The following is an 8,562-nucleotide window of genomic DNA, read 5'->3' on the forward strand; positions in this document are numbered from 1 at the left end:
TTACCGATGAATGTGAATTTCTATTTCATAGAAAAATAGTGGCTCAATGAACACGATGGTTACCAGTCCAATATCCTTAATTATAGAAATTAATCGTCCTTGTGTAGGTTTCAATGTTGGAAAATCATTCCTTGAGTGTATTCAATTCAGTTTCGTATTAAATACTTGAATTTCTATTTCATAGAAAAATAGTGGCTCAACGAACACGATGGTTACCAGTCCAATATCCTTAATTATAGAAATTAATCGTCCTTGTGTAGGTTTCAATGTTGGAAAATCATTCCTTGAGTGTATTCAATTCAGTTTCGTATTAAATACTTGAATTTCTATTTCATAGAAAAATAGTGGCTCAACCAACACGATGGTTACCAGTCCAATATCCTTAATTATAGAAATTAATCGTCCTTGTGTAGGTTTCAATGTTGGAAAATCATTCCTTGAGTGTATTCAATTCAGTTTCGTATTAAACCGTCAACGGCCATACCACGCAGATAAAACCTAGTCTCTTCAGCTCCCAGAAGTTAAGCTGCGTCGGGTCCCGTTAGTACCTAGAAGGGTGACCGCTTGGGAATACGGGATGCTGTTGGCATCAAACCTTTTATAACCAGCAAGAGTTTCGAAAATGAATCAAAGTTTTAGTTAAAACCATCTCGTGGTGAATTTTGATACTTTATTAAACGCCATCTAGGGGTGAATTTTGATATTTCATCTCGTACACACTGATAGCTATTTTTTAAACACCAACAAGGGAAGTGTAGAGTGTTTCATTACCATCAGTGACTTTACCGATGAATGTGAATTTCTATTTCATAGAAAAATAGTGGCTCAATGAACACGATGGTTACCAGTCCAATATCCTTAATTATAGAAATTAATCGTCCTTGTGTAGGTTTCAATGTTGGAAAATCATTCCTTGAGTGTATTCAATTCAGTTTCGTATTAAATACTTGAATTTCTATTTCATAGAAAAATAGTGGCTCAACGAACACGATGGTTACCAGTCCAATATCCTTAATTATAGAAATTAATCGTCCTTGTGTAGGTTTCAATGTTGGAAAATCATTCCTTGAGTGTATTCAATTCAGTTTCGTATTAAACCGTCAACGGCCATACCACGCAGATAAAACCTAGTCTCTTCAGCTCCCAGAAGTTAAGCTGCGTCGGGTCCCGTTAGTACCTAGAAGGGTGACCGCTTGGGAATACGGGATGCTGTTGGCATCAAACCTTTTATAACCAGCAAGAGTTTCGAAAATGAATCAAAGTTTTAGTTAAAACCATCTCGTGGTGAATTTTGATACTTTATTAAACGCCATCTAGGGGTGAATTTTGATATTTCATCTCGTACACACTGATAGCTATTTTTTAAACACCAACAAGGGAAGTGTAGAGTGTTTCATTACCATCAGTGACTTTACCGATGAATGTGAATTTCTATTTCATAGAAAAATAGTGGCTCAATGAACACGATGGTTACCAGTCCAATATCCTTAATTATAGAAATTAATCGTCCTTGTGTAGGTTTCAATGTTGGAAAATCATTCCTTGAGTGTATTCAATTCAGTTTCGTATTAAATACTTGAATTTCTATTTCATAGAAAAATAGTGGCTCAACGAACACGATGGTTACCAGTCCAATATCCTTAATTATAGAAATTAATCGTCCTTGTGTAGGTTTCAATGTTGGAAAATCATTCCTTGAGTGTATTCAATTCAGTTTCGTATTAAATACTTGAATTTCTATTTCATAGAAAAATAGTGGCTCAACGAACACGATGGTTACCAGTCCAATATCCTTAATTATAGAAATTAATCGTCCTTGTGTAGGTTTCAATGTTGGAAAATCATTCCTTGAGTGTATTCAATTCAGTTTCGTATTAAACCGTCAACGGCCATACCACGCAGATAAAACCTAGTCTCTTCAGCTCCCAGAAGTTAAGCTGCGTCGGGTCCCGTTAGTACCTAGAAGGGTGACCGCTTGGGAATACGGGATGCTGTTGGCATCAAACCTTTTTATAACCAGCAAGAGTTTCGAAAATGAATCAAAGTTTTAGTTAAAACCATCTCGTGGTGAATTTTGATACTTTATTAAACGCCATCTAGGGGTGAATTTTGATATTTCATCTCGTACACACTGATAGCTATTTTTTAAACACCAACAAGGGAAGTGTAGAGTGTTTCATTACCAGCAGTGACTTTACCGATGAATGTGAATTTCTATTTCATAGAAAAATAGTGGCTCAATGAACACGATGGTTACCAGTCCAATATCCTTAATTATAGAAATTAATCGTCCTTGTGTAGGTTTCAATGTTGGAAAATCATTCCTTGAGTGTATTCAATTCAGTTTCGTATTAAATACTTGAATTTCTATTTCATAGAAAAATAGTGGCTCAACGAACACGATGGTTACCAGTCCAATATCCTTAATTATAGAAATTAATCGTCCTTGTGTAGGTTTCAATGTTGGAAAATCATTCCTTGAGTGTATTCAATTCAGTTTCGTATTAAACCGTCAACGGCCATACCACGCAGATAAAACCTAGTCTCTTCAGCTCCCAGAAGTTAAGCTGCGTCGGGTCCCGTTAGTACCTAGAAGGGTGACCGCTTGGGAATACGGGATGCTGTTGGCATCAAACTTTTATAACCAGCAAGAGTTTCGAAAATGAATCAAAGTTTTAGTTAAAACCATCTCGTGGTGAATTTTGATACTTTATTAAACGCCATCTAGGGGTGAATTTTGATATTTCATCTCGTACACACTGATAGCTATTTTTTAAACACCAACAAGGGAAGTGTAGAGTGTTTCATTACCATCAGTGACTTTACCGATGAATGTGAATTTCTATTTCATAGAAAAATAGTGGCTCAATGAACACGATGGTTACCAGTCCAATATCCTTAATTATAGAAATTAATCGTCCTTGTGTAGGTTTCAATGTTGGAAAATCATTCCTTGAGTGTATTCAATTCAGTTTCGTATTAAATACTTGAATTTCTATTTCATAGAAAAATAGTGGCTCAACGAACACGATGGTTACCAGTCCAATATCCTTAATTATAGAAATTAATCGTCCTTGTGTAGGTTTCAATGTTGGAAAATCATTCCTTGAGTGTATTCAATTCAGTTTCGTATTAAATACTTGAATTTCTATTTCATAGAAAAATAGTGGCTCAACGAACACGATGGTTACCAGTCCAATATCCTTAATTATAGAAATTAATCGTCCTTGTGTAGGTTTCAATGTTGGAAAATCATTCCTTGAGTGTATTCAATTCAGTTTCGTATTAAACCGTCAACGGCCATACCACGCAGATAAAACCTAGTCTCTTCAGCTCCCAGAAGTTAAGCTGCGTCGGGTCCCGTTAGTACCTAGAAGGGTGACCGCTTGGGAATACGGGATGCTGTTGGCATCAAACTTTTATAACCAGCAAGAGTTTCGAAAATGAATCAAAGTTTTAGTTAAAACCATCTCGTGGTGAATTTTGATACTTTATTAAACGCCATCTAGGGGTGAATTTTGATATTTCATCTCGTACACACTGATAGCTATTTTTTAAACACCAACAAGGGAAGTGTAGAGTGTTTCATTACCAGCAGTGACTTTACTCGATGAATGTGAATTTCTATTTCATAGAAAAATAGTGGCTCAATGAACACGATGGTTACCAGTCCAATATCCTTAATTATAGAAATTAATCGTCCTTGTGTAGGTTTCAATGTTGGAAAATCATTCCTTGAGTGTATTCAATTCAGTTTCGTATTAAATACTTGAATTTCTATTTCATAGAAAAATAGTGGCTCAACGAACACGATGGTTACCAGTCCAATATCCTTAATTATAGAAATTAATCGTCCTTGTGTAGGTTTCAATGTTGGAAAATCATTCCTTGAGTGTATTCAATTCAGTTTCGTATTAAATACTTGAATTTCTATTTCATAGAAAAATAGTGGCTCAACGAACACGATGGTTACCAGTCCAATATCCTTAATTATAGAAATTAATCGTCCTTGTGTAGGTTTCAATGTTGGAAAATCATTCCTTGAGTGTATTCAATTCAGTTTCGTATTAAAACCGTCAACGGCCATACCACGCAGATAAAACCTAGTCTCTTCAGCTCCCAGAAGTTAAGCTGCGTCGGGTCCCGTTAGTACCTAGAAGGGTGACCGCTTGGGAATACGGGATGCTGTTGGCATCAAACTTTTATAACCAGCAAGAGTTTCGAAAATGAATCAAAGTTTTAGTTAAAACCATCTCGTGGTGAATTTTGATACTTTATTAAACGCCATCTAGGGGTGAATTTTGATATTTCATCTCGTACACACTGATAGCTATTTTTTAAACACCAACAAGGGAAGTGTAGAGTGTTTCATTACCATCAGTGACTTTACCGATGAATGTGAATTTCTATTTCATAGAAAAATAGTGGCTCAATGAACACGATGGTTACCAGTCCAATATCCTTAATTATAGAAATTAATCGTCCTTGTGTAGGTTTCAATGTTGGAAAATCATTCCTTGAGTGTATTCAATTCAGTTTCGTATTAAATACTTGAATTTCTATTTCATAGAAAAATAGTGGCTCAACGAACACGATGGTTACCAGTCCAATATCCTTAATTATAGAAATTAATCGTCCTTGTGTAGGTTTCAATGTTGGAAAATCATTCCTTGAGTGTATTCAATTCAGTTTCGTATTAAACCGTCAACGGCCATACCACGCAGATAAAACCTAGTCTCTTCAGCTCCCAGAAGTTAAGCTGCGTCGGGTCCCGTTAGTACCTAGAAGGGTGACCGCTTGGGAATACGGGATGCTGTTGGCATCAAACTTTTATAACCAGCAAGAGTTTCGAAAATGAATCAAAGTTTTAGTTAAAACCATCTCGTGGTGAATTTTGATACTTTATTAAACGCCATCTAGGGGTGAATTTTGATATTTCATCTCGTACACACTGATAGCTTATTTTTAAACACCAACAAGGGAAGTGTAGAGTGTTTCATTACCATCAGTGACTTTACCGATGAATGTGAATTTCTATTTCATAGAAAAATAGTGGCTCAATGAACACGATGGTTACCAGTCCAATATCCTTAATTATAGAAATTAATCGTCCTTGTGTAGGTTTCAATGTTGGAAAATCATTCCTTGAGTGTATTCAATTCAGTTTCGTATTAAATACTTGAATTTCTATTTCATAGAAAAATAGTGGCTCAACGAACACGATGGTTACCAGTCCAATATCCTTAATTATAGAAATTAATCGTCCTTGTGTAGGTTTCAATGTTGGAAAATCATTCCTTGAGTGTATTCAATTCAGTTTCGTATTAAATACTTGAATTTCTATTTCATAGAAAAATAGTGGCTCAACGAACACGATGGTTACCAGTCCAATATCCTTAATTATAGAAATTAATCGTCCTTGTGTAGGTTTCAATGTTGGAAAATCATTCCTTGAGTGTATTCAATTCAGTTTCGTATTAAATACTTGAATTTCTATTTCATAGAAAAATAGTGGCTCAACGAACACGATGGTTACCAGTCCAATATCCTTAATTATAGAAATTAATCGTCCTTGTGTAGGTTTCAATGTTGGAAAATCATTCCTTGAGTGTATTCAATTCAGTTTCGTATTAAATACTTGAATTTCTATTTCATAGAAAAATAGTGGCTCAACGAACACGATGGTTACCAGTCCAATATCCTTAATTATAGAAATTAATCGTCCTTGTGTAGGTTTCAATGTTGGAAAATCATTCCTTGAGTGTATTCAATTCAGTTTCGTATTAAAACCGTCAACGGCCATACCACGCAGATAAAACCTAGTCTCTTCAGCTCCCAGAAGTTAAGCTGCGTCGGGTCCCGTTAGTACCTAGAAGGGTGACCGCTTGGGAATACGGGATGCTGTTGGCATCAAACTTTTATAACCAGCAAGAGTTTCGAAAATGAATCAAAGTTTTAGTTAAAACCATCTCGTGGTGAATTTTGATACTTTATTAAACGCCATCTAGGGGTGAATTTTGATATTTCATCTCGTACACACTGATAGCTATTTTTTAAACACCAACAAGGGAAGTGTAGAGTGTTTTTTATTACCAGCAGTGGCTTTACCGATGAATGTGAATTTCTATTTCATAGAAAAATAGTGGCTCAACGAACATGAACACGATGGTTACCAGTCCAATATCCTTAATTATAGAAATTAATCGTCCTTGTGTAGGTTTCAATGTTGGAAAATCATTCCTTGAGTGTATTCAATTCAGTTTCGTATTAAATACTTGAATTTCTATTTCATAGAAAAATAGTGGCTCAACGAACACGATGGTTACCAGTCCAATATCCTTAATTATAGAAATTAATCGTCCTTGTGTAGGTTTCAATGTTGGAAAATCATTCCTTGAGTGTATTCAATTCAGTTTCGTATTAAAACCGTCAACGGCCATACCACGCAGATAAAACCTAGTCTCTTCAGCTCCCAGAAGTTAAGCTGCGTCGGGTCCCGTTAGTACCTAGTCGGGGGAATGGCGGGACTGACGGTGGGTTGGCATTTAGAAGTGGCTTTGAATCGGGGGTTGTTGGATCTAACTTTTTAATTTAATAAAGTTTTCCAGCAAGAGTTTCGAAAATGAATCAAAGTTTTAGTTAAAACCATCTCGTGGTGAATTTTGATACTTTATTAAACGCCATCTAGGGGTGAATTTTGATATTTCATCTCGTACACACTGATAGCTATTTTTTAAACACCAACAAGGGAAGTGTAGAGTGTTTCATTACCATCAGTGACTTTACCGATGAATGTGAATTTCTATTTCATAGAAAAATAGTGGCTCAATGAACACGATGGTTACCAGTCCAATATCCTTAATTATAGAAATTAATCGTCCTTGTGTAGGTTTCAATGTTGGAAAATCATTCCTTGAGTGTATTCAATTCAGTTTCGTATTAAATACTTGAATTTCTATTTCATAGAAAAATAGTGGCTCAACGAACACGATGGTTACCAGTCCAATATCCTTAATTATAGAAATTAATCGTCCTTGTGTAGGTTTCAATGTTGGAAAATCATTCCTTGAGTGTATTCAATTCAGTTTCGTATTAAATACTTGAATTTCTATTTCATAGAAAAATAGTGGCTCAACGAACACGATGGTTACCAGTCCAATATCCTTAATTATAGAAATTAATCGTCCTTGTGTAGGTTTCAATGTTGGAAAAACATTCCTTGAGGGTATTTAAATAAAATTTTTTATAAAAAAAAAAAATTTAATTTAAAAAAAAAAAATAGTGGCTCAACGAACACGATGGTTACCAGTCCAATATCCTTAATTATAGAAATTAATCGTCCTTGTGTAGGTTTCAATGTTGGAAAATCATTCCTTGAGTGTATTCAATTCAGTTTCGTATTAAAACCGTCAACGGCCATACCACGCAGATAAAACTCTCGTCTTCAGCTCCCAGAAGTTAAGCTGCGTCGGGTCCCGTTAGTACCTAGAAGGGTGACCGCTTGGGAATACGGGATGCTGTTGGCATCAAACTTTTATAACCAGCAAGAGTTTCGAAAATGAATCAAAGTTTTAGTTAAAACCATCTCGTGGTGAATTTTGATACTTTATTAAACGCCATCTAGGGGTGAATTTTGATATTTCATCTCGTACACACTGATAGCTATTTTTTAAACACCAACAAGGGAAGTGTAGAGTGTTTCATTACCAGCAGTGGCTTTACCGATGAATGTGAATTTCTATTTCATAGAAAAATAGTGGCTCAACGAACACGATGGTTACCAGTCCAATATCCTTAATTATAGAAATTAATCGTCCTTGTGTAGGTTTCAATGTTGGAAAATCATTCCTTGAGTGTATTCAATTCAGTTTCGTATTAAATACTTGAATTTCTATTTCATAGAAAAATAGTGGCTCAACGAACACGATGGTTACCAGTCCAATATCCTTAATTATAGAAATTAATCGTCCTTGTGTAGGTTTCAATGTTGGAAAATCATTCCTTGAGTGTATTCAATTCAGTTTCGTATTAAACCGTCAACGGCCATACCACGCAGATAAAACCTAGTCTCTTCAGCTCCCAGAAGTTAAGCTGCGTCGGGTCCCGTTAGTACCTAGAAGGGTGACCGCTTGGGAATACGGGATGCTGTTGGCATCAAACGTTTTATAACCAGCAAGAGTTTCGAAAATGAATCAAAGTTTTAGTTAAAACCATCTCGTGGTGAATTTTGATACTTTATTAAACGCCATCTAGGGGTGAATTTTGATATTTCATCTCGTACACACTGATAGCTATTTTTTAAACACCAAAAAGGGGAAGTGTAGAGTGTTTCATTACCATCAGTGGCTTTACCGATGAATGTGAATTTCTATTTCATAGAAAAATAGTGGCTCAATGAACACGATGGTTACCAGTCCAATATCCTTAATTATAGAAATTAATCGTCCTTGTGTAGGTTTCAATGTTGGAAAATCATTCCTTGAGTGTATTCAATTCAGTTTCGTATTAAATACTTGAATTTCTATTTCATAGAAAAATAGTGGCTCAACGAACACGATGGTG

General features: G+C 35.5%; 10 pseudogenes; all 10 read left to right on the top strand.

Moving 5' to 3' along the window:
• Window positions 1-470: 470 nt before the first annotated feature.
• Window positions 471-589, top strand: LOC123468951 (annotated as a pseudogene).
• Window positions 590-1,099: 510 nt separating this feature from the next.
• Window positions 1,100-1,218, top strand: LOC123468952 (annotated as a pseudogene).
• A 663-nt stretch (window positions 1,219-1,881) lies between these two features.
• On the top strand, window positions 1,882-2,000 carry LOC123468953 (annotated as a pseudogene).
• A 511-nt stretch (window positions 2,001-2,511) lies between these two features.
• Window positions 2,512-2,630, top strand: LOC123468954 (annotated as a pseudogene).
• Window positions 2,631-3,292: 662 nt separating this feature from the next.
• LOC123468955 lies at window positions 3,293-3,411 on the top strand (annotated as a pseudogene).
• A 664-nt stretch (window positions 3,412-4,075) lies between these two features.
• On the top strand, window positions 4,076-4,194 carry LOC123468956 (annotated as a pseudogene).
• A 509-nt stretch (window positions 4,195-4,703) lies between these two features.
• LOC123468957 lies at window positions 4,704-4,822 on the top strand (annotated as a pseudogene).
• Window positions 4,823-5,791: 969 nt separating this feature from the next.
• On the top strand, window positions 5,792-5,910 carry LOC123468958 (annotated as a pseudogene).
• A 1,498-nt stretch (window positions 5,911-7,408) lies between these two features.
• LOC123468963 lies at window positions 7,409-7,526 on the top strand (annotated as a pseudogene).
• A 509-nt stretch (window positions 7,527-8,035) lies between these two features.
• On the top strand, window positions 8,036-8,154 carry LOC123468960 (annotated as a pseudogene).
• Window positions 8,155-8,562: the final 408 nt, after the last annotated feature.

Source organism: Daphnia magna, unplaced genomic scaffold (assembly GCF_020631705.1).
Source record: "Daphnia magna isolate NIES unplaced genomic scaffold, ASM2063170v1.1 Dm_contigs461, whole genome shotgun sequence".
Classification (NCBI taxonomy): domain Eukaryota; kingdom Metazoa; phylum Arthropoda; class Branchiopoda; order Diplostraca; family Daphniidae; genus Daphnia; species Daphnia magna.